The sequence below is a fragment of the Pleurodeles waltl genome, chromosome 10 (assembly GCF_031143425.1).
Source record: "Pleurodeles waltl isolate 20211129_DDA chromosome 10, aPleWal1.hap1.20221129, whole genome shotgun sequence".
In the NCBI taxonomy this organism is placed as follows: Eukaryota; Metazoa; Chordata; class Amphibia; order Caudata; family Salamandridae; genus Pleurodeles; species Pleurodeles waltl.
Window position 1 is genome coordinate 379,309,415 of NC_090449.1, and position 26,388 is coordinate 379,335,802.

Here is a 26,388-nt window from a genome sequence, read left to right on the forward strand (position 1 = left end):
GTGTCACTCCAGTAGATTGGAGGAGCCAGGTCAGGATATGAGTGTTGCCTAAAAGTTGCATTACTTCATGTCTTTCTTCATTTGGGGCTCCAAAATCCCATTCTGTCATTGGGTGCTGTAGCTTATGTTGCACTACTCATTTTGTACCATGCCCCTATATGAGGTTAGAATGGAGGCCATGAAGCCTCTTGAAAAATTATTGTGGAGGGATCACCGGTAAGGCTGTGTAGAAGTATAATGGTCATGGTAATATTAGCATTTTAGCAATCTCCACTTGGTGCACCAGTGTGACTGGAAGGGAGATTTATAACAGCTTTGAGCTTTGGATTGACATGAGGGCTTTGCCTAGATGGCCCTCTATGAAGTCCGTTTTTTGTTATATATTTTTACGCCTAGATATCTAAGGATGTTGAATCTCCATTCAAGTTGGTGAGAGGAACTGCAAGGCTTCGATCCACCGGTATAAATCCCAAGAGGAACAAACTGGATTTGACAAAATTATTTTTAAGGCCAGAGAATGCCCCAAAGGTTTCCAGCAGTTCCTTGCCTTGAATCAGTGTCTCACATGCATTATGTAGATAGATCAGGACATCATCCATAGATAACAAGATGATGTGCCATCTTCCAGTCGTGCATATCTCCCACTGAACTGCCTTTGTATGGAGTAACAACACTAGTGGTTCCATGGCCATTGCGAAAATTAATGGGGAGAGTGGGCTAACCTTGCATGTTCCCCTACCTGTTGTGAGGCAGTCTAATAGACCTGTTCCATCTTAACTCACCAGTGGTTGACTATATAATGTAAAAATCCACCCCAAAAATATAGGTCCATGCCCATTTTGTTGATTACCATTAGTAGATAAGGCCAGCCCAGGGTATCAAATGCCTTTTCTATGTTGAGAGGCACGGCCAGGCAATACATATTGGCCATTGTGTTGTCTTCCATGAGACAAAGTAGTCTTCTATTATTTAATAATGTGTTCCTATCAGGTATAAAAACGTTTTTGTCTGAATGGGTGAGGAACCCTGCAATTGGTACCAGTCCATTCACAAGGACTTCCCCTGCTGTTTTGTAGTCCAAGTTAAGCAAGGACAGGGGTTTGTGTGATTTCATTTCTGTGCAACCGAGGCCTGGTTTAGGAAGCATCACAATTAGTGCCTCACTTATTAAATCTGGTAGTAATTCCCTGACCCATGCTTCACTGTAAACCTTAAGTAGCTGTGGCAAGTAGTGAGTGCTGTGGGTTGAATAGGATTCAATATGAAGGTCATCGGTCCCTGGTGTTTTGTTTCATGCTATTTGTGTGATGGCGGTTCATATCTCCTCTATATGTAGTGGTTTGTCCAATTCACTGCTTAGCAATGGATCTATGCTGGGTATCAATATGTCTCAGACATACTCAATTAATTAGTTTGTGGCCTGTTCAAGACCTTCTGTGTATAGGGTGGTGTAGAAGTCACTGAAGCCCACCTTTATATCTCCTTGTGAGGTCATGTTTTCACTGTTAGGTTGCGATATCAGTGCTATGGGGCTACACACTGGGTCCTCCCTCAGTCACTAACCCAGCAGTGTTTCTATTTTATCCCTTTCCTTGAGCTCTCCAGTTATGCAGTCTTAATAATCTAGTGTTCTGAGGCTGGTTAGTAGTTCTGTGTGTTTAAGTGTAAGGCACAACGTTGTACATCTGCATCCAGATGTGTGGGTGTGTCAGTTTCAATTTGTTGCAGGTAATTTTCAGTCTTTGAAATGTCATTAAGTAGGGTTTGCTTCACCCCCTCATGTTGTAGCTAAGCATTGTCCACTTATCATCAGTTTGAAAGCCTCCCATTCTGTCACTCTTGATTGAGACAAACCTTCATTTTCCACAATGTAGGTTAAGATATGTGTAACTATTGTGTGTTGGAAGGGTGTGTCTTGCAATGCCCCTTAGTGTGGCCTCCAGGCTGGGATATTGGCTCCGCTCCTGCCCCCCGCACCACCATTTTCAATGGGTTTTGGCCTGAAACAGTAAGGCCTAGGTATTGTATGTCTGCTATTTACATGTGCATTGTACCACTGCAGAGGAACAGCTCCATCCTCGTGTGGAGTCAGTGTACCGGAGAATAGAAAGAACACTCTCCACAGTTGGGGTGTCTCAGCCTCTAAACATCCCACAACTACATGGTCCCCACCCACTGTTGAAAGGAACATGCCATTTTGCACTTACTAGCACCCTGCAGCGATGATGTTGAACTGTCCATGTCATTATCTACCAAGTTAAAATCTTTTCCTGATATACAATGCATCAGTGGGTCACGGACCAGTACCAGTGTCAATAGCACCAGAAAACCAGAGTGATCAGTGTTTGGCACATATATCATCATTGTGATGAGAAGATATCCCTCCAGTCACCCCTTGGGTATGAAATATCCACCTTCCGGGTCCACCCTACTTGTGCCTACTTCCAGTGGGTCCCCTGGTTCAATCCATAATAGTGCTCCCCTTGTGTATGCGAAGTACATTGTACTGTATAATTGCCTGCACCTCTTTTGCACGTTCTTGAGTTCTGTGGTGTTCAGGTGAGTCTCTAGGAGGCCAGCAATTGCACGAGTCTCTGATTGGGGTATGTATAGGCCACATTTTGTAAATCCTAACCCAGCTTTGAGTCTGTGTTTTTATTGTGTGTGACACTCCTTCTCTCCATCTCTGTGTTGGGGGACCAATGCGACCCTTTGGTGTCTATTTGGTGTTATATCTGTAAGTGAATTGGTGTATTTCACACTTCAAACACGATAAACATTGATAAACAACTTCCCAGCTACCCTACCCCCACATGTCTTGCTTCTCATGCCATGCGAATACAATAAACACATGCAAAAGTTAACATCTATAAAAGAGTTTGTTTTGTCCTGTTTAGAGAGTGAGGGGGGTGTTGTCCTCGTTTCTCCGTCCAAGCCCTTAAGAACTCTGGACGTGATTTAGAAGTTAGCAGAGAGGAATATTTAATCACAAACATGACAGATAACCTGTCCGCCATATTACCCATTATAATCAATGGGGATCGTAACATGGAGGATGGGATAGCTGTCACATTTGTGACAGAGTATTCCATCTGTCAAGTTCTAATTCAGGCCCTCTGTGGCTGCCATGACTTCCAGATCATATTTGTCGTGTAACACCTTTGGTTGTGGTAGAATGTCTCCAGAAATATTATTTGAGTTTTGAGTGCTTCTGTCCATTGTCAGGCTCTATCATCGGCCAACCTGAGAGTCAGGACTGATCCATTATAATGTGGGTCATCCGCTTTCCATTTCTGATCCATGTCCTGAAACCAGGACGATGAAGGAGTTCTGACTGTGTTGTGTTACCGCTGCCACAACTTGTGTAGGGTTGGTTGCTGATTGACTCGTGGTGAGGAGTCTTCCAAGGTGTCAGGTTCTTAACTTCCATTGGCATTTATATTCATATTCATGTGTCGATTGTTCACCATCCATAGGGAGTAGTGCTACCTTCTTTCATAGCCTTGTACATGCCTGATCTGAGTATTAGAAAAAATGAGATGTTTCCCCATCCACTACCCTCAATAAAGCTGGGAAAAAGAAGGCATATTCCAGGCCTGGGAGCAGCTGTCTCTTTACTCTTTTATAGGAGTTGTGTAGCTGTTAAACGTCTGCTGTGTAGTCTGGGTAAGCTATAATGGTAGCACCTTCACAGATCCCTGGGCCTTTTGTTCTGAAGATCTGCAGGATGAGTTCCAGGGCCCTGTAGTTTAGGAGTCTGGGTGTAACTGGGTGGGGTTTCACCCCAGTGGTGGTATGTGCCCCAGTATATGATGTGCCCTTTCAGTGGAAAAGAGTTTAGGGAGTCACACATCGAGTAGTGTGTCCGTTCACCATTTTTTGAGAAACAGCTCCATATTTAGTCCCTTGGTTCATTCAGGTAGACCTAAAAAGTGGATGTTGCTGCATTTCAAGCTGCCTACTGTGTCTTCTTCTTGCATCTGTAACTGTGTCTCTTTGGTGCATATGAGTCACACTAGGGAGAGCACCTCCTGTGGTATAGGTTGCATCATAGTGATAGTTAAATCTGGTTCATCTGCTTGCAACACTAGTTTCTTGTGGTCTGGAGTAAATCAAACATGATGGTGACTTTCTTTATCATGGAGTCAAGTGAGGTCTTAGTGTCCTGGGCAGCATGTAAAATCTCTTTCAATTGTCAAAAGTGGATTCCAGGTGACTTAGCGGGCCACTTGTTGCTGTTGTGCACGTAGCTAAGAGTTCCACAATGTCCTTTGTAATGACAGAGGGCAGTTTTCCTGGTTTGAATTTCACCATTGTTGGATGCTGGTTTGTGGTGTACGACTGGCTGGTGCCTGTGTCTAGATTGCCTCCCATTGCCTATCTGGCCTATTCTTATGGGTAGGAATTAGTTTGTTCTGGTTCACAGAATTTCACTTACTCTATTTGTAGTTAGTCAGCTTGTGGAGAGGAGAAGTTGATGGGCAGCAGGTCAGCTTCATTCTAGAGTAGCTCCTAGATGTGGTTGTTTGAGCAGACGCTCATCTCCTCACTCCTTTGGTCGTGCCCTTGACCTTCCTAAGCCCTGCTGCTCCCCATTATCACTGTGAGTGGTATCCCTACGGGAAGGATGAGGGTAAGTGACTAGGAAATGTTCCTGTTTTGTGCAATCCCAGGGTGAGAGATGCCAGTAACTGTGTTGGTCAGTCAAAGTCCACCAAGATTGGATTTGTCCCCCTGTGTCACCAGGGGTGCTGCTTTGGCTTTGTCAATTTACTGCAGTTTTATGCAGTTCCCGAGCGCTGAACGTAAGTTTTGACACACATGTTTGCTGTTAAAAGCATTAGGTTTCCTCGCATTTCACATCCGTTGTGAGGGCTTGACTGTGGAGGAGAGGAGGGTAAAGAAAATGGACTGTTTTCCTGACTCCTTAGCACCTGTGGATCACAGGTACAGGGCACAGGTTACAATGCTTCCCCTCCTTACTGCTACCAAAGCCGTCTGATGTCACCCCAGGCCCCTTGCCGATCAGTTCCATGGTGGCGATTCCCAGTTTGAATGCTCCACCTACGCAATCTTTGAGCCCTGGTAGTCGGCACAGTACAGGGAGCATTGGAATTCTCATCCCTCTTTGCTCTCCCTTATTCCACGGGGCCTTGGATGGTGTTGGTACCCTTCTCCTTCTCAGTGCGGGACACCCTCTGTCCCAGGGTCATCATGGCTCTCAGCATCCAAATTTCTTCATTGCCTGCTTTTGGGCTGTGGGCACTTCTGGGGTGTTTGTTTGGGCATCTACCTGGATCTTCTTTGGTTTGCCTGGTGCTGCTTGAAGTTTGCTTGGGCTCGATATTACAGCCGGGCTTGAGTATTCCTAAGACATTATTGGTATATTTAGTGTGTGGATGGAGTTGGTCTGAGGATGTCACAGGATATTATAGCGGTCTTGGTAAGGGACGCAGTGTTGAGTTCTAGTCGCTATCTTGGCCACGCCCCTCATTTCCTTGATCACACTTGAAAGATTCTATATTGCTATCAATGCCCGTCATGAAGTACAGAGCATAATATGCAACTTTCAGAAGACACATGTTTGATTCTGTATTGTTATCAATGCCAAAGATGAAATAGTGTCTACAATGTTCCACTTCTTTTATATACTTTCATTTGCTAAGTTTGACTTTTCACTACATCCCAGTTCAGAATTCCGAATCTCACATCACTTGCCCATTATCTTACAATTGCACTATGGGTACCCACAAGAGGCAAACCTGGGCATCTGGGTAGTCTTTTTCCATCTCTGAAAGCAAAAGACTTCCCCTCCTTTTTATCTCTATTAATTAGTCTCTGCTATGTATGTTAGATAATCCTTTGGACAATAGGTGAACGCTCATCTTTTTGATGACTATTCCTCTTAAAAAACATTTTGTTGCTCCCATGATGACCTTTGCATTGCAAAAGGATTGATTGGTTGCCATCCTGATTAACACACTTCTCATCCTCAAGCACATCTTTTGTTTGCCAACCAGCACACTGCACACCAACGTCTGGTGGTAGACTCATGCTACGCAGCTTTCATGAATTAGATAATGGAATTTCACTAAGGACGTCTCGGCACTTCTTCTTTTTTTTCTAGCCAACTTGAGAGTATTTAGTTTTTAAAGAAATATTACTCTATAGGTGTTCTTCCAACAGTTACAAAAGCTCTTTCCATCAACTATTGACAGAGGCTCTTCTTTTCAGGTAACTTTGTTGCCACTTAGGTGATGTTACCTACTTGCAGTCTTTTTCCTATATCCAATTTATAACTTGGATTACATCCCTTGGCACATGATAGTTAGATACTGTTGTTACACCAAACTCTGTTTTTTGCTTATTTTCAAAACTAATTTTGTTATTGAGGTTTTTGCATGTTAAATCCTTTACAGGAATCAGCTTCAACCAGAAGGAAGAAAGAAGTGGTCTATAGTCTTTGTACAACGGTACGTATCCTAGGAATTGATACATGGAAACAAACTGGCTGTGAAGAAAACATTTGAGGAAAACAGACCATAGCACAGCAATATAAATTCTACAATGTTATTTAATCAAGAATATTGTAAACACAATGTGAGCCTGATGTGATGAGTTACAATAGCATGTGTGTGAAACAGTGTTCCTATGAAGTATAGAAGGATTGAGAATTCTGTTTGGATCAATGAACTAGGTTAAAGAGATGGTAGGGGAAACCTATGATTTGGGGTGGGAGAAGAAGAACAACTTGAGCCTGGGGAGTGGTTCAGGGTAAAAAAGATATTACTGTGGAGTTCAGTAGCTCAGATGTTGACAATGAGTGTTGTATATATGGCATGTGCAGGGTTGTGCATGATGGGGGAGGTTGGAGGGGTAGCTGTTCCAGGGGTATTCCTTCCCTCAAATGTTCTTTCTGGGTTTGAGAAAAGGGCTTGGTGGATGGTGGAGGGATCGTTTGAGGGTACATCTATGAGTGTGAGGGGATCGTCGAGTATGGTAATTAAGATCTCCAATAGCCTTAATTCTCTTGGGAGAGAAGAGATGAGGTCATCTAGGTAGGGGGATCATCAGTGATAAGGTCTTTGGGTTGCATCAGCACTGTGTCCAAGGCTGCCGTGATGTGGTGTTTGAAAAGAGCCTCTTCCCAGTATAATGTGGAACTTTGTGCGTCCCCCAATGAAGCATCATGTATTGCCGTTGGTATTTGGATTGAGAGTGCTGAGCTCTTCAGTGGAGGGTCAGCAGGCATTTCGCAAGGAGAAGAACCAAATTGGCAAAACATGCTTGAACCTTTTGGTTCTCACCCCTGCAAAAGAGTCCCAAACCACCACCTCCCAGGTGCCCAGCATACTCAGTTCAGTGATTGTTGCTAGTGTGGTATATACTGTTTGTCATTAAATAGTTATGGCGGGACAAGTCCAGAGCATGTGCTTTACATCAGCTGCCTGGATTTTGTCGTCTAGGACATAATAAGTTGGCCATTTGAAACATGCAATTTAGTCGGGTTGGTGTGAGGAACACCCTAGGAAGCACCATGAATTGAATATTTTTGAAACACACATTTCTGGAGATTTATTGGGGAGATTCAAGAGCCTTGGACCATTCTGTATCATGCAGTGCTCTACCTAGGACATCCTCCCAGAGTTGTCGGAGTTGTGTCAAGGCAGGCCCTGTATGGTCCCTTATGGCTTTGCAGAGCCATTTTATTAAGTTCCATTCCTCCCCCACTATGTATAGTGTGTTAACTACTACATGGATAAGAATGTTGTCTTCTGTTGGACTCCATAATGGTTGTTATGTCACTATGAGTTGACCGTACATTAAGAATTGTCCTGGGGACACTGTAATCCTGTTGTAAGTGGCGAAATGTGAAATGTGAGGAGTTGAGCATTTTAGAAGAGGCCCCCTACTGTGTCAAGGTAGTGTTCATGCCAGATCGATAAATGGTCAGCTGTAAAGGGATCCAATGGTCCAGGGAGGCCTTGAAGGAGGATCATGGAGGAGTAGGAGGAGGTGTGTTTTGTCAGTTGAATGACTCTGGCCAGGCATTTCCTGACAACCCAGACATGGAGGGATCAGTAATGGTGATGTTTAATCTTGGGGTGGAGGTGTTGATGTAATACATGTTGCGGGAGAGGACCATCACCCGTGCTTGTCTCATAGAGATTTTGTCCCGCTAACGAACATGAGACCCATTGTTGTATGTGTTGCCAAATAGTAGGCCTCATTAGAAAGTTCTCTGGAACCCCAGCAACCCACCAGCAACTGGAGTTTTGAAAGGTCCCCTCTTTTCCTGTGTCCACTTCACAACAGGTCTCCAAGTAAGTGGTCTACGTCTTGGAAAATTCAATGACTAGGAAAGACCGGGACGTTGGCAAAACAGTATAGTTGAACCTTAAGCAATGGAGGCCAGTGATCTTTGCAAGGTCATGAAAAGGTCGCAGAGAGAAGGCTAGCTCCAACTACGTGTCTCGTGTGTAGAGGAGGACATAATTGATAAAGTAATATCACGTGTGGTCTTGACTAGGAGAATGCTCCACTCATGCCCTTCTTGCGGAGTTGATGAGCCAATGGTTCCTCTGTGATCGCAAAGGGGATTGGGGAGAGTGGGAAGCCCTGTCATGTGCCATAGCTGATCAGAAAAGACGGCAATATGAGTGTTTGGCCTATCCCCATTGTCCGAAGAACCTCAAAGAGAAAGTCCCAGGAGAGGGAATCAAAGGCTTTTTCCATAACTAATATGATGGTCACTGCTTGGGGGTAGAGTAGCAAAGCTTAGTCCATAAAGTGAAAGAGACATCTAATGTTATTAGAGGTATTGCGACTTCTTTTAGATGGCTACTAGTTTTTGGACCAGCTAGGTAGAGAAACAATCATAGGATTCCAATGGGAGACCATGTAACCAAGGGATTTTATTACGAGTCAGGTCATGTATTACCTTCTTGACTTTCTCCGGTGTTATCAACTCGTGTAGGTCTTCACAGTCAAGGGCTGTTATGATGAGTAGAGAGGTGGGGCAAAAATACATTTATGGTGTCTGTGGGAGAGGCTTGTATAGTAATTGTGGAAAGCTTGGTCTATGGCGGTTTGTGTACGGGGGTCCTGTCGATAGTGTTATTTCCATGAATTGGAGGCCTGTGTGTCTTGGAAGGGTAGCAATGCAAGTAACTGTCCAGGTTTGTCCTCTGTCGCCTGGAGTCTGGTTGTGTATTCTGTATAGTTAACACAACATGAGCTCTCTAGGAGAGTGGCTTGGTGAGCCTTGACCTTCGTGAGGGTCTAGCGCGCTGTGAATCTGGCACGGGCCATTGTCAAGTGTTGTCACCTGGTCCTCAGCCCGTTGAATAATGCTGGTCAATTCCCTGCATACCTCAGTGACATGTTGAATGCAGCAACCCCATGTGACTACCTTAATCCCTTACTTGCTGGGCCTTTTTTCCCCCAGTGCTGTGCCCTTTTTTGGCTATTTGGGGTAGTGTGTGCTTAGACTCACAAAACCTTTTGTCCACATAAGCTATCCAAGCCAAACGTATGTGCTTTTTTTCAACATCCTGGTGATTCTAAAGGTTCCCAGACTTTGTAAGATCCCCTGGAGGAGACATAGAAATTCACCAAAATAGAGGTAACATTTATGGTTTTTGGGAAAAATGGGGAAAAAGTGCTGCGGAAGAAAGCATCTGTTTTTTTCCCTGCAAATGGGATCAACAAATGGGGTGCGGTGCTAAAATGACCATCTTCCTAGCTTTTAGGAACAGCAGATTTGAACCAGAAAACCACATTTTTCAACACAGTTTGGGCATTTTACCAGGACATACCCCATTTTTACAATTTTTGTGCTTTCAGCCTCCTTCCAGTTAGTGACAGACATGGGTATGAAATCAATGGTGGCTACTGGACAGCTAAACACTTATAAAAAGTAGACAAAACTCTGAATTCGACAATGGGTCATTTGTGTAGATCCTTCAAGGCTTTCTTATAGAAAATAATAGTTTAAATAAAAAAAAATCGAAATTGAGTTGAAAAAAATAGCCATTTCTGTATACGTTTTCTTCTGTAACCTTTTCCAGCTGTGTAAATATACCGCTATGTATGCTGGATCCTTCTAGTTGCAGGGATATATAGGGCTTGTAGGTTCATCAAGAACCGAAGGTGCCCAAATGCGATAAATGAGCTGCACTTTGCAATGGGTTTTTATTACAGCAATTCATTTGGTAAAATATAAACAGAGAAAGATAGACATCAAGGAAACCTATGTATACCCAAAATGGGCACAAGATAAGCAGTTTATAAGCAGTGGTTATTTGCCCATCACTAAATTTTGGGCTGTAGGAAAGTACCATCATTCTTGGCATGCTACCCCCAATTTCTACTTGTTTGTCAGTATGTTTTGCCTGTCTCATTGGGATCCTGCTGGTCAGGACCCCAGTGCTTAAAGTTTGTGGCCTAATGTGTGTGTTGTCAGCAGTGTTTAACCGTGTCACTGAAGTTCTACTAACCAGAAGTTCAGTGCTTATGCTCTCTCTGCTTCCAAATTAGTCACTATATTTTAGTGACTTCATTTACCAATTCCCATTGGTACACTGGACCTCCCTTATAAGTCCCTAGTATATGGTACCTAGGCACCTAGGGCATTGCAGTTCCAGGAGATCCTTATGGACTGCAGCATTTCTTTTGAAACCCATAAGGAGCTCAGACAAAACCTTTCACAGGACTGCCACTGCAGCCTGGGTGAAATAGTGCACACACTATTTCACAGCCATTTTCACTGCACTAAAGTAACTTATAAGTCACCTATGTGCCTAACCTTCATTTACAGAATATGGCCATGTAAGGTGTTTAAGATCATGGAATTTACCCCCCTTTCCAAATCTGGTATTGGGGGGCCAATCCAATGCATGCTGGGGGCTCCCCTATGGACCCCCCCCGTACTGCCAAACAAGCTCTCTGAGGCTTGCACTGCAGCTACAGCTGCTGGCACCTCACAGACAGGGTTCTGCCCTCCTGGGATCTGAGCAGCTCCGTCCCAGGAAGGCAGAACAAAGCATTTCCTTTGGGAGGAGGGTGTTACACCCTCTCCCTTTGGAAATAGGTGTTACAGGCTTGGGAGTGGTGGCCTCCCAGATCACAGATGGTGCCCTCCTTCCAAAAGCCAGTCTACACCGGTTCCGAGACCCCCAGTCCCTGCTCTGGGGTAAAACTGGACAAAGGAAAGGGGGGTGACCACTCCCCTGTCCATCACAATCCCAGGGGTGGTACACAGAGATCCTCCGGTGTGCCCCTGGTGTTAGCCACCTTGTTTTCCAAGGTGTGGGGACACTCTGGAGATCTCTGAGTGGCCAGTGCCAACAGGTGAAGTCAGAGACCCCTCCTGATAGGTGCATACCTGGTTAGGTAGCCAATGCCCCTCTCAGGGCTCTTTAGGGCCTCTCCTGTGGGTTCCTCTTCAGATTCAGCTTGCAAGTTTCCACCAGGAATCGTCTGCAACTCCTGCTTCATCCTCTGACCGTCTGTTCAAATGCAGAATGCTGAAGGAACCCCTGTAAATACAACAAAGTATCCAAGAAGGCTACTGTGAGTATGCAACTTCAGCTCCAGCCAGCAAGGTGTGCACACTCTGGGGACTCCCTGCCTTCACCCAGCACCATAAAGACCAAAAAAATATCCTGTGGAGTGATGGAGGCACTTCCCTACTCCAGCAGGCACTTTCTCAGACGACAACCGGTTCTCTGCGACTCCTCTCCTGATGACGAGCGTGCTCCCTGGAACACAGGTGGTGGACCCCTTCGACCCAGACTGTCCTAAGGTTCAACTGTCCAAATTTGGAGGAGGTAAGAGCTTGCCTTCCCGGTTTACGACAGTACCCCTGTGCACCGCTGTAGGAAAGTAGCCTCTTTCTAGCATGGTTACCCCCGCTTTTGGCCTGTTTGTGAGTGTGTCAGTGTGTTTTTACTGTGTCACTGGGATCCTGCTAACCAGGACCCCAGTGCTCATAGATAAAAACCTATATGTCAGTATGTTTTGCCTGTCTCACTGGGATCCTGCTAGCCAGGATCCCAGTGCTTATAGTTTGTGGCCTAACGTGTATGCCTGTGTAGTGCCTAGCTTTGCCACTGAGGCTCTGCTAATCAGAACCTCAGTGCTTATGCTCTCTCTGCTTTTAAGTTTGTCACTGTAGGCCAGTGACTACATTTACCAATTTCAATTGGCATACTGGACCCCCCTTATAAGTCCCTGGTATATGGTACCTAGGTACCCTGGGCATTGGGGTTCTAGGAGATCCATATGGGCTGCAGCATTTCTTTTGCCACCCATGAGGCGCTCAGACAAACCCTTTCACAGGACTGCCACTGCAGCCTGTGTGAAATGTTGCACACACTATTTCACAGCCATTTGCACTGCACTTAAGTAACTTACAAGTCACCTATATGTCTAACCTTCATTTACTGAAGGTTAGGTGCAAAGTTACTAAGTGTAAGGGCCAATTTCCCGGACTTCATAACTGCGGGGATACCATTACATGCGTGCACTACTTATAGGTCATTACCTATATGATGCTTTACAATGGTAACTCTGAATATGGCCATGTAAGGGGTCTAAGATCATGGAATTGTCCCCTCATTCCAAATTTGGGGGGGTCACCTATGTGCCTAACCTTCATTTACTGAAGTCTAGGTGCAAAGTTAATAAGTGTGAGGGCACCCTTGCACTAACAAAGGTGCCCCCACACTGTCCAAGGCCAATTCCTGGACTGCGTGAGTGCAGGGATACCATTAAACGCATGCACTACATATAGGTCAATACCTATTTCTAGCTTCACAATGGTAACTCAGAATATGGCCATGTAAGGTGTTTAAGACCATGGAATTGACCCCCCTTTCCAAATCTAGTACTGGGGGCCAAACCCATGCATGCTGGGGGCTCCACCATCGACCCCCGGTACTGCCAAGCCAGCTCTCTGAGGTTTGCACTGCCACTACAGCTGCTGCCACCTCACAGACAGGGTTCTGCCCTCCTGGGGTCTGAGCAGCTCAGTCCCATGAAGGTAGAACAAAGCATTTCCTTTGGGAGGAGGGTGTTACACCCTCTCCCTTTGGAAATAGGTGTTACAGGCTTGGGAGGGGTAGCCTCCCAGAGCCTCTGGAAATGCTTTGAAGGGCACAGATGGTGCCCTTCTTGCATAAGCCAGTCTACACCAGTTCTGGGACCCCCAGTCCCTGCTCTGGGGCTAAGCTGGACAAAGGCAAGGGGAATGACTCCCCTGTCCATCACCACCCCAGGGGTGGTGCGCAGAACTCCTCCAGTGTGTCCATGTTGTTAGACATCTTGTTTTCCCATGGAGTGACAGAGTCACTTCCCTGCTCCAACAGGCTCCTTCTAAGACGACGACCGGTTCTGTGGGACTCCTCTCCTGATGATGAGCGTGCTCAGTGGAACACTGGTGGTGGACCCCTTCGACCCAGACTGTCCTAAGGTTCAGCTCTCGAAATTCTGAGGAGGTAAGAGCTTGCCTTCCCGGTTTGCAGCAGTACCCCTGTGCCATCTCTAGCTCCTGAGGCCTCTGTGCACTATTTGCAAGAATCCTTCGTGCACAGCCTGGCCAGGTCCCCAGCACTCCATCCTGCAACTCTCAACTCGCTTTGTTATTCTCCGGCGGCTTGAGACCTTCTTTTGTAGTGCTCCAGCAACTGCAATATGCACCTTCTTTGTCCCTGTGTCCTGGAACTCCAGTGGGTGCTGCCTGGTCATCTCTGGGTTCCCTCCAGTGTTGGGAGCCCCCTCTGCCTCCTCAGTCTGAGTTGAAGCCCCCAGGTCCCTCCTGGGTCCAAACAGCGCCATTTTGATGCATACCACAACATTGCCTGAACCAAGGCTTGTTGGACGAATCCAGCGCTGCAACTCGCCTGCATCCAACATCTTGACATGGGACATCCTTTGCATCACACAGGAATCAGCAGACATCTTCTTTGGTGCTCTTCTGCAGACTTCTTCCAACCGGAGAATCCTCTTTTGCACCATCTTCTAGGTGGGCAGGGGCTCCGGTGCTTCCTAAAATCTTCTACAATGTCTGGACTTGGCCTCCTCTCTTCACAGATCTTCAGGTCCAGGAATCCACCATTTGTTGCTTGAAGTCTTGCCTGTTTCTTGCAATAACTCCTATCATGACTTGTAGTGTGTCCTGAGGAAACTTGCAGTACTTTACTCCGACTTTCCTGGGCTCTGGGGAGGGGTATTTTACTCACCTTTGTGGTTTGCTTATGCACCCAGCACCTCTCTACATACTACACTTGCCTAGGGGGGAATTTGTGATTCGCATTCCACTTTCTTAATATATGATTTGTGTTGCCCCCAGGCCTATTTCTTCCTATTGCATTCTATGGTATTTTCTACTGTTGGACTATTCTGTGACTATTTACTTACCTGATTTCAGTCTCTAGTCTATATATATTTACCTCCAGAAGGAGTATTTCCTCTAATATCTGTTTGGCCTTGTGTCACTAAAATAAAGTACCTTTATTTTTGGTAACAATGAGTGTTGTCTTTTATTGTGTATAAGTACTGTGTAACTATAGTGGTATTGCTGGAGCTTTGCATGTCTCCCAGTTCAGCCTAAGCTGCTCTGCTACATCTACCTCTAGACAGCTTAAGCTGCTAGAACACTGACTACATTTCACTAATAAGGGATAACTGGACCTGGTATAAGGTGTATACCCAGGGTACCCACTACAAACCAGGCCAGCCTCCTACAGGGAGTCCCCATACTACCATGTGAACTACAGGGCATTTCTAAAAATGACTCCTTTCTTACACACTGTCTTATAATTGAAAGACAAAAATGTAGAGAAAGAAAATTGGCAATAACACTTGTTCTTCTATTCTGTATTCCCACAAGTCTCTCGACAAAAATGGTACCTCACTTGTGTCAGTAGGCCTTGTGCCCGCAACAATAGAGGCCCCAAAACCCAACATGGACACATCACATTTTTCCATTGAAAACGGGTGTGCTTTTTGCATAGTCCTTAGCTGTGAATTTTGGGCTCTAGCTCAGCCGGCACACAGGGAAACCTAGCAAAACTATATATTTTTTAAAACCAGACACCAAGGGGAATCTAGAATGGGGTGACTTGTGGGAGTCTTACCAGGTTCTGTCACCCAGAATCCTTTTCAAACTTCAAAATTTGGTTAAAAACTCTTTTCCAGTACATTTGAATGATTCAAAGTTCTGTAATCTGAGGGAAGCCACAAACTTACTTCCACCTAGCATTCCCCAAGGTCCCCCCAATAGAAATTTTACCTCACTTGTGCGGGTACGCCAAGTACCCATGACAGGGAAGGTCCCAAAATGTACTGTGGCAATAATAATAACTAAGATGAATGTACTAGTTAGTCCTGAGACCGGGTACCATTTAGGGAAACCTATCAAACCCAGACCTTCAAGACATGTCCAGGGAGGTATCACTTATGAGGATACCCCAATGTTTTTTTCCCCGAAATGCCCTTCAAAGGTAAACCTTTGAATAAAAACACTGTTTTTCCTTGAATTTCTGTGACAGAAACTATAGAAACATGCAGTGATTCCCAAACTGCTTACTTCCCAGTGTTTCCCAACTTGTCCTAATAAAAACGGTACCCCACTGGTGTGCCTGGGTTTAGTGCCCGTGACAGGATTAGTTCACTCGATAGTCAATGGTAGTCCTTACTTGAGGCCTGCTATTGACCTTGGTGTTTGACATACCTGACACAGGCACTAGGCAGAGGCACACAAGTGGGGTTGTGTTTTTATCAGGGCAAGTGTAGAAACACTGGGTGGTAGGAATTTTGTGGAATCCTGCCTATTCCTGTTGTTTGCATGACAGAAATGCACGGAAAAATAGAGATTTTATTCAGCGTTTCACCTTCAAAGGGTATTCTAGTTAAGAAAACTTTGGGGAATCTACACAAGCCACTCCTCTGTGGACTCCCCCAGGTCTCTAGGTTTAAGAAATGTCTGGGTTTGGTAGGTTTCCTTATATGGCCACTGAGCCCAGGACCCAAAACACAGGTGCCCACCTTACAAGACCAGGTTGTTTTGTGATAGATAATTTTGATGACTCCACAATACAATCTGTCCTGGCCCTGTGGGAAGATGGGGGTTACCCAAACCATGCAAGGCATTCTGCAGGACTGCAAGGTGGGTTTCTGCACTAACCCCATTTTTAGCATAAGGCGCAAAACTAGCTTCAACTAAAACAACAAAGTGGAAGCCCAATAGTGTGCCCTAGAACGGGGCCCTAGAGTGCCTTCATGTGCCCTCAGAAATTGTTCTGCACACAAAATATCTGCTGCACAATTTGCTGAAGGAAGTCAAAATCCAAAAAGAGATGAATGTTGTCGACTGGCAAAAAGTTGGCCATATTGACTTTGCATCCAGAATCACCAGTAAAAGGGTGAATTTGGGGCTAAACTAAATTGGGGGGCTGCCAAGAGAAACCTCTGTCTGTGCTTGCCACCACACGCACCTGCTCTCTGGTTTGGGATAACCTGCTGTTGTCCAGCTGCACAGGCTGTGCTTGAGAAGGGAAAGCACCACTGTCATCGTCTCCCTCAGAATCACTGGAAGAGGTGTTGTCGGATGGGACTCCAAAAACTGAAAAATCACTCCCAGATTCTTCTCCATTGTCCTCTCCCTCAGATGCTGTCTCAGTATCTGCTGTCTTAGTCACTGATCTTGCCTTAGAGCTCTGCGCCATACCCAGGTTACTGCTTCAGCAGCAGTCATCCAAGGAGATGCGATCTCTGCTACTGACTAAACTGTCCCTGTAAAACACTAGCCTAATTAGGTGGCAGATTTGGTGACAACATCGCTGGTGGGTGTGTGTGTGTGTGTAGTGTGTGCAACAGGAAATGTCAGTCACCTAAGCTTCATTTCTCACCTCAATCAGCAGGTTCTCTGAAGACACTGAAAAAAACAAAAAAGAAACATTACTTCACCTTGCCAGATACCCATCATCACAGCCTTTAGCGGTGGTGGCGGCTAGTGCGACAAGCCTTCTTTCCGCTCCCCCTCCCATGACCTCCTCCTTGGATTTCCATAGCCCACCTCACACATACATTTCATTTGTTTTAAAGGGCAGGTAACGGCTGACTTTACTAATCCACTCAGCAATACACCTAAAATATACAGATTTGTTCTTTGCAGCAGGCATATAAACCTTCTGCTTTACTTTATGGCATCAAATCTGCCACTAGATAAAAGTCCGATCTCTTTCTCTAGCAGAAACATAATCACAAGAATTATTTGTATTGCTACCTAAAAGATGAATATACATCTATATATATATATATATAGAGAGAGAGAGAGAGAGAGAGAGAATGTCTCTCTCTCTCTTGTCTCTCTTATATGTAAATGAGAAGAGATCACTTTTTTATGTGTGTGTGGTTTCCCTGGGGGATGATCGCACCCCCAAGAAAAAACACACATGCAATGACAAAAATGATCTCTGTCTCTCTCTCTCTCTCTATATATATATATATATATATATATATATATATATATGAGAAAGACATGTATTACCCTCAATAAAGAGTCTTTCTCTCTCTCTCTCTGACTATATATCTGTTTTATGTATTTATATATATATGTATTTTTTTCATAGTTGTGCGGTTTCCTTGGGGGTGGGCGATTGTGTCCCCCAGGGAAACCACCCATCCAAAAAAAATACAATTTTTTTCAATTTTTACTTTTTAACCCCTGGGTGTGCGATCACACCCACTCAGAAGTAAACACACTTGGGGCCACATTTAAGAAAAGTGGCACTGCACTGGGTGCAGCACCACTTCTCTTGCACCTGTTAGAGCCACCATATGTGTGCCATATCTAAGATACGGCGCACTCAGTGGTAGTTAGGGAACTAGAGTGAAAAAATACGCTAATATAGAGCTTTGCATGATTAGCATAAAAAATATTGCTTCTAATCCTGCAAATCCCAATGAGACTCATTAGGAATAATGATGTGCCTCATTTCAGGCCCAAGAAGTTGTTAAAAGTGACAAAAAAATGACGCAAAGAAATTTCTTAGATTTCTTTGCCCATTTTTTCTGCCCCCCCTAACGGGGAAATGCCCCCTTTGCATATATTATGCCTAGCGCATGCATGATGTAGCGCAAAGGGTTACAAGGTGGTTCAATGCATTCAGTGTGACACTTTGTAAACCTGACGTGGTGATTTTGACCATCTAACACCACATCTGTCTAAACTGATTTACATTTATGTGGTATTAGATGGTGCAAGAGGCTCTTAAATCTGTCCCTTATTTATTTATTTATTTTAATTGGCCTGGAGGGGTGGCCCATTTTCAAAAGGGTCGACCCCTCCCAATCTATAGCCATTTTTGTTTTATACATTTTAACCCCTTGCGGGGTGATCACACCCACAGGGGTAAACCAACTTTCTATTTATTAAATTGTCCCCAGGAGGGGGGGTGGCCCATTCCTACGAGGGCCAACCCCCCCAGATGACACCCCTGGTGTCTAGTGGGGTTTCCTGGGCATGGATCGCAGCCCGACTGTAATCCACACCCAGGAAACTCTTTCGGGAAGGCCTTGTTGGAAAGGGGAGAATCTCTCCTTTCACACTAGGCCTTCCTGAAAGGAGGGGAGGCCCTTTTGGGCACGTTTTCCCCACTGGAGCAGAAAATCAGCCTAACCTCTGCTTCCTGCTCCGGTTGGGGAAAAAAATGGTGACATCATCATTCCTTGCGGTATGCTGACATCATAAATGGGCGGGAGTAGACACAGAAGCTCTTCCGTGTCTCCCTCAGGGCTTTTAAATTTAAATAAATCCTCTGGCGCGATGCCCGTACCAGGGAGGGTGTGCGTGTGTCGGCCAATGGCCTAATAGGGTTAAAGGAGTCCCATTCGACTGAGTATGAACTCGGTGTACCTTGGTTAATTTCAAAGTATTGAGCTATGTTGATTAATTGTGTGTTGCAAAAAATCTGATCATCAGGCACGTCCTCTGACAACTGCCAGGTAGGGTCTTGAGGGTGCACTGTACCCCATTTGATGTCTAGTATGTGGGCAGCGTGATCTGATAGAACTCAATCCAAATAATCTGTCTGTGTAGGGTGCAAGCTCAGTTCAAGAGAGCAAGGGAAATGGTCCAGGTGGATGTATAGGTTGTGAGGGGCCACATAGTGGGAATATAGACATTGATGTAGATTAAGGAACCTCCAAATGTCTCAAAGAGCCATTGAAGGACCCATTGAGAGAATTGCTTTGAGTGTTGGTGTACAGGAACTTAAGGTAAGGGAGGCTGAGAACAGTTGAGAGAGGTGTCATGTACATTGTTGTAGTCCCTGCCTAATATCCAGAGAAGTACTACCCGTGTGAACAACACTGCTAAGAGTGGGGCCCAGAATGGTGCCTGATTTGAGCAAGGGGCATATATGATACCCAGGAAGGCACGGGCCCCATACAGTCGGCCCTCCACAAACACATATTGCCCTTCCTTGTCAATTACTGTATCATGGACCTGAATAGGGGTGCCTTACATGATTCAGAGTAGTGCTCCTTGGGTATATGCTGAGTAGGATGTGCTGTAGATTGTGTCTGTGGGAGGCTGGACTGGCTTGTAGTGAGTACCAAGGGGTACTTGCACCTTGCACCAGGCCCAGTTATCCCTTATTAGTGTATAGGGTGTCTAGCAGCTTAGGCTGATAGATAATGGTAGCTTAGCAGAGCAGCTTAGGCTGAACTAGGAGACGTGTGAAGCTACTACAGTACCACTTAGTGTCATATGCACAATATCATAAGAAAACACAATACACAGTTATACTTTATTTTTATGACAATATGCCAAAGTATCTTAGAGTGTACCCTCAGTGAGAGGATAGGAAATATACACAAGATATATATACACAATAGCAAAAATATGCAGTATAGTCTTAGAAAACAGTGCAAACAATGTATAGTTACAATAGGATGCAATGGGGAAACATAGGGATAGGGGCAACACAAACCATATACTCCAAAAGTGGAATGCGAACCACGAATGGACCCCAAACCTATGTGACCTTGTAGAGGGTCGCTGGGACTATTAGAAAATAGTGAGAGTTAGAAAAATAACCCTCCCCAAGACCCTGAAAAGTGAGTGCAAAGTGCACTAAAGTTCCCCTAAGGACAAAGTAGTCGTGTTAGAGGAATAATGCAGGAAAGACACAAACCAGCAATGCAACAACTGTGGATTTCCAATCTAGGGTACCTGTGGAACAAGGGGACCAAGTCCAAAAGTCACAAGCAAGTCGGAGATGGGCAGATGCCCAGGAAATGCCAGCTGCGGGTGCAAAGAAGCTTCGACTGGACAGAAGAAGCTGAGGTTTCTGCAGGAACGAAAAGGGCTAGAGACTTCCCCTTTGGTGGACGGATCCCACTCGCCTTAGAAAGTCGTGCAGAAGTGTTTTCCCGCCGGAAGGACACCAACAAGCCTTGCTACACGCAAATCGTGCATTTGGCGTTTTTGGACGCTGCTGGGGCCCAGGAGGGACCAGGAGATCGCAAATTGGACCTGAAGAGGGAGGGAACGTCGAGCAAGACAAAGTGCCCTCACTGAAGCAGGTAGCACCCGGAGAAGTGCCAGAAACAGGCACTACAAGGATGCGTGAAACGGTGCTCGCCGAAGTTGCACAAAGGAGTCCCACGTCGCCGGAGACCAACTTAGAAAGTCGTGCAATGCAGGTTAGAGTGCCGTGGACCCAGGCTTGGCTGTGCACAAAGGATTTCCGCCGGAAGTGCACAGGGGCCGGAGTAGCTGCAAAGTTGCGGTTCCCAGCAATGCAGCCCAGCGAGGTGAGGCAAGGACTTACCTCCACCAAACTTGGACTGAAGAGTCACTGGACTGTGGGGGCCACTTGGACAGAGTCGCTGGATTCGAGGGACCTCGCTCGTCGTGCTGAGAGGAGACCCAAGGGACTGGTAATGCAGCTTTTTGGTGCCTGCGGTTGCAGGGGGAAGATTCCGTCGACCCACGGGAGATTTCTTCGGAGCTTCTGGTGCAGAGAGGAGGCAGGCTACCCCCACAGCATGCACAAGCAGGAAAACAGTCGAGAAGGCGGCAGGATCAGCGTTACAGAGTTGCAGTAGTCGTCTTTGCTACTATGTTGCAGGTTTGCAGGCTTCCAGCACGGTCAGCGGTCGTTTCCTTATCAGAAGGTGAAGAGAGAGATGCAGAGGAACTCGGATGAGCTCTTGCATTCGTTATCTAAAGTTTCCCCAGAGACAGAGACCCTAAATAGCCAGAAAAGAGGGTTTGGCTACCTAGGAGAGAGGAAAGGCTACTAACACCTGAAGGAGCCTATCAGCAGGAGTCTCTGACGTCACCTGGTGGCACTGGCCACTCAGAGCAGTCCAGTGTGCCAGCAGCACCTCTGTTTCCAAGATGGCAGAGGTCTGGAGCACACTGGAGGAGCTCTGGACACCTCCCAGGGGAGGTGCAGGTCAGGGGAGTGGTCACTCCCCTTTCCTTTGTCCAGTTTCGCGCCAGAGCAGGGGCAAAGGGGTCCCTGAACCGGTGTAGACTGGCTTATGCAGAATTGGGCACCTCTGTGCCCAACAAAGCATTTCCAGAGGCTGGGGGAGGCTACTCCTCCCCTGCCTTCACACCATTTTCCAAAGGGAGAGGGTGTCACACCCTCTCTCAGAGGAAGTTCTTTGTTCTGCCACCCTGGGCCAGGCCTGGCTGGACCCCAGGAGGGCAGCTGCCTGTCTGAGGGGTTGGCAGCAGCAGCAGCTGCAGTGAAACCCCAGGAAGGGCAGTTTGGCAGTACCAGGGTCTGTGCTACAGACCACTGGGATCATGGGATTGTGCCAACTATGCCAGGATGGCATAGAGGGGGCAATTCCATGATCATAGACATGTTACATGGCCATATTCGGAGTTACCATTGTGAAGCTACATATAGGTAGTGACCTAGTGTAGTGCACTCGTGTAATGGTGTCCCCGCACTCACAAATTTCAGGGAATTGGCTCTGAACAATGTGGGGGCACCTTGGCTAGTGCCAGGGTGCCCTCACACTAAGTAACTTTGCACCTAACCTTTACCAGGTAAAGGTTAGACATATAGGTGACTTATAAGTTACTTAAGTGCAGTGTAAAATGGCTGTGAAATAACGTGGACGTTATTTCACTCAGGCTGCAGTGGCAGGCCTGTGTAAGAATTGTCAGAGCTCCCTATGGGTGGCAAAAGAAATGCTGCAGCCCATAGGGATCTCCTGGAACCCCAATACCCTGGGTACCTCAGTACCATATACTAGGGAATTATAAGGGTGTTCCAGTAAGCCAATGTAAATTGGTAAAAATGGTCACTAGCCTGTTAGTGACAATTTGGAAAGAAATGAGAGAGCATAACCACTGAGGTTCTGATTAGCAGAGCCTCAGTGAGACAGTTAGGCACCACACAGGGAACATATACATGCACACCTATGAGCACTGGGGCCCTGTGTGATAGGGTCCCAGTGACACATACATATAGGCCACAAACCTATGAGCACTGGGGTCCTGACCAGCAGGATCCCAGTGACACATAACAAACATACTGAAAACATAGTGTTTTCACTATGAGCACTGAGGCCTGGCTATCAGGATCCCAGTGAGACAGTGAAAACAGTGACAAAACACCCTGACATACACTCACAAACAGGCCAAAAGTGGGGGTAACAAGGCTAGAAAGAGGCTACCTTCTCACACAACCCCCCCCCCAAACGAAGGACAATAAGGCTAACCTTGGCCAGTTGAGACTTTATTGTCTAAGTGGTGATAAGTAGAGAGTAGCTCTGCAATAGACTGGTTACTCCCTTTATCATCCACTATATGGTTACTTCCCTGTGGGGATGTAATCCACCCTGTTTGAAGTTTTTTAGCTAAGCAACAATGTGAAGATGTATTTTCAGAGTTTCTATCAGTAAGTTTTAGTTTAGAGCAGTGGGAATTGTCCACTGAACCTATTTGTAGTGATGGAAATGCCAGACAGGGATGCTGTCTCAGAAAAGCCATAGCTGGGCAAAAACATTGTCCATATGGCTGGAAGAGAGAACAGGGATGCTGTTTCTCTTGGGTTGGAGCAGGGCAGGGATGCTGTCCTATCAGCTCCACACTAGGGCAGGGATGCTGTCCTAAGTGTTGTGAGGCAGTGCAGAGTTTCTGCACTAAAGTTTCTCTGGGAGGGTTGGAGGGATGCTCCATGTTAACTAAAATGTGCTCTTTTTCTCACCAATGTTAGTTATCCCACAGAGAGGTACTTCCGCCTCAGGGAGTACAGTTTTGCCAACTGATGATTCCCTTGGAACAGGTGCCACCCCAGGAGAGGTTTCTCCCACCACAGGAATGGTATCCTGAATGGTAGGGTGGTTAGGGGATACTGTGATACCCTTTTTACCTGTTGATGGAGAGGGTTCCTGAGTTTTCAGGCCTTCTCTCCTTTGCTTTTTCATTTCCTTAGAAATGAGAGGGAACAATTCCTCAGGGATGCCCAGCATGGCTGCATGGGCATACAACTCTACATCAGCCCAACCTGAGGCCTCTAGGTCATTACCTAAGAGACAGTCTACAGGTAAGCTAGGTGATACCACCACCTGCTTAGGGCCAGTAACTCCACCCCAACTAAACTGAATTATAGCTAAGGGAAGAAACTTAGTGGAGTTATGGACATCAATAATCTTATACTGTTGTCCAATGATGTGTTGATCAGGGTGCACTAGGTTTTCAGTCACCAAAGTGAAACTGGCACCTGTGTCCCTGTAGGCCAAGGCCTCAACACCATTTATTGAAACTGTCTGCCTGTACTTATCCATTGTAAGGGGACAAGCAGCCAGTGTGGCAAGGCCAATGCCACTAGGTGTGACAGAAACTGTCTTGGGAGTGACTACCCCAGTTTCTACTATGGACCCAAAAGTGAACCCAACTACACCCTTAACTTGACTGTTACCAGCAGTCCCACCACTAGTACCACTACTGCTAGGGGCACTAGAGCTTGATGTATTAGTGGTGGTAGGCTCAGGGGGTTTACCTGGACAGGACTTATCCCCTGGCCTATGGCCTCTGTTTTTACACACAAAGCACCAAGGCTTTTTAATGTGTGCAGGTTGAGAAGAAGAGGAAGAATTAGTTTTATCCCCACCCTCTGAAGACTGTTTAAGATTTGAAGTGGGATCTTTGGTTTTACCCTTATCCCCATGCTTATCTTGAGATTTTTCACCATCTTTCTTCTTATTGCCATCTTTGTCACCCCCTGTATGAACTTTTCTGTTCACCCTTGTTCTGACCCATTTGTCTGCCTTCTTTCCCAATTCTTGGGGAGAGGTCAGATCAGAGTCTACCAGGTACTGGTGCAACAAATCAGACACACAATTATTAAGTGTATGCTTTCTTAGGATTGTGTTATACAGGCTTTCATAATCAGTAACTTTACTGCCATGTAACCACCCCTCCAAGGCCTTCACTGAATGGTCAATTAAATCAACCCAGTCTTGTGAAGACTCCTTTTTGGTCTCTCTGAACTTTATCCTGTACTGTTCAGTGGTTAAGCCATAACCATCCAGGAGTGCATTTTTAAGAACTTGGAAATTATTAGCATCATTTTCTTTCACAGTAAGGAGCCTATCCCTACCTTTTCCACTAAATGATAGCCATAGGATAGCAGCCCACTGCCTTTGAGGGACATCCTGTACAACACAGGCCCTCTCAAGTGCAGCAAACCACTTGTTAATGTCATCCCCCTCCTTATAAGGGGGAACTATCTTGTGCAGATTCCTGGAATCATGCTCTTTTGCAGGATGACTATGGGGAATACTGCTGCTGCCACCATGGGTATCTAAACCCAACTTCTGTCTTTCCTTCTCTAATTCAAAAGACTGTCTATCCAAATCCAGCTGTTGCTTTTTAAGCTTCAGTCTGGTTTGTTCCACCCTCAACTTATTGAGTTCCCTCTCTAACATTCTGTCATCAGGGTTGGTGGGAGGGACATTTCTAGAAACAGAGCTATGATGGGAATGAACAGAAGGAGACCTGTCCCTTACAGAAGCCACCCTAACAGCTTGGTTTACAGAAACATTACTACCAGTATGGTGAGAATAAATGCTTTTGCTATGATGTGAGACAACACTATTTATTTGGTGTGGCTCATCATCATTACCATCTATGCTAGATTGTCTAGTAATGGGCAGGCTAGGAAGTTTCTTTCCTGAATCTTTTCCTGGGGGAGTCCCTGAATCAGATTGGGAACTATTAGGTACCTTTTCAACAGATGGGCCACCTCTGGCCTTATCCTGTTCTCTAAGCATGTTAATTAACAGTTCCAAGGCAGGATTCTTCCCTACACTCAAACCTCTCTCTATACAGAGACTCCTTGCTCTTTTCCAGCTAAGGTTGTCATATGCAAGTTTGGACAGATCAACACTTTGGCCTGTGCCAGACATTTTTTAGAGAGAGTTAAAGTGATAGAGAAAGAGACAAAAGTTTTCAGAACTTTTTGGAAAGACAGAAAAAAAACTTTTTAAACTTTTAAGAACTTTTTGAAAGTTTAGGAGTACTTTTCAGCACTTAGAAAAGAGTGAAAAGAGGAAATGCAAAACTTTTTGGCTATGTGTATGTACACTGACCTTGTTTTGTATATTTTTCTCTTATGAAAAGTACAATGACAAGAGTGGTAAGTAGTCTCAAGCACTTATCCCACCACTGCACAACCAATGTAGGAGGCTGGACTGGCTTGTAGTGAGTACCAAGGGGTACTTGCACCTTGCACCAGGCCCAGTTATCCCTTATTAGTGTATAGGGTGTCTAGCAGCTTAGGCTGATAGATAATGGTAGCTTAGCAGAGCAGCTTAGGCTGAACTAGGAGACGTGTGAAGCTACTACAGTACCACTTAATGTCATATGCACAATATCATAAGAAAACACAATACACAGTTATACTAAAAATAAAGGTACTTTATTTTTATGACAATATGCCAAAGTATCTTAGAGTGTACCCTCAGTGAGAGGATAGGAAATATATACAAGATATATATACACAATAGCAAAAATATGCAGTATAGTCTTAGAAAACAGTGCAAACAATGTATAGTTACAATAGGATGCAATGGGGAAACATAGGGATAGGGGCAACACAAACCATATACTCCAAAAGTGGAATGCGAACCACGAATGGACCCCAAACCTATGTGACCTTGTAGAGGGTCGCTGGGACTATTAGAAAATAGTGAGAGTTAGAAAAATAACCCTCCCCAAGACCCTGAAAAGTGAGTGCAAAGTGCACTAAAGTTCCCCTAAGGACAAAGTAGTCGTGTTAGAGGAATAATGCAGGAAAGACACAAACCAGCAATGCAACAACTGTGGATTTCCAATCTAGGGTACCT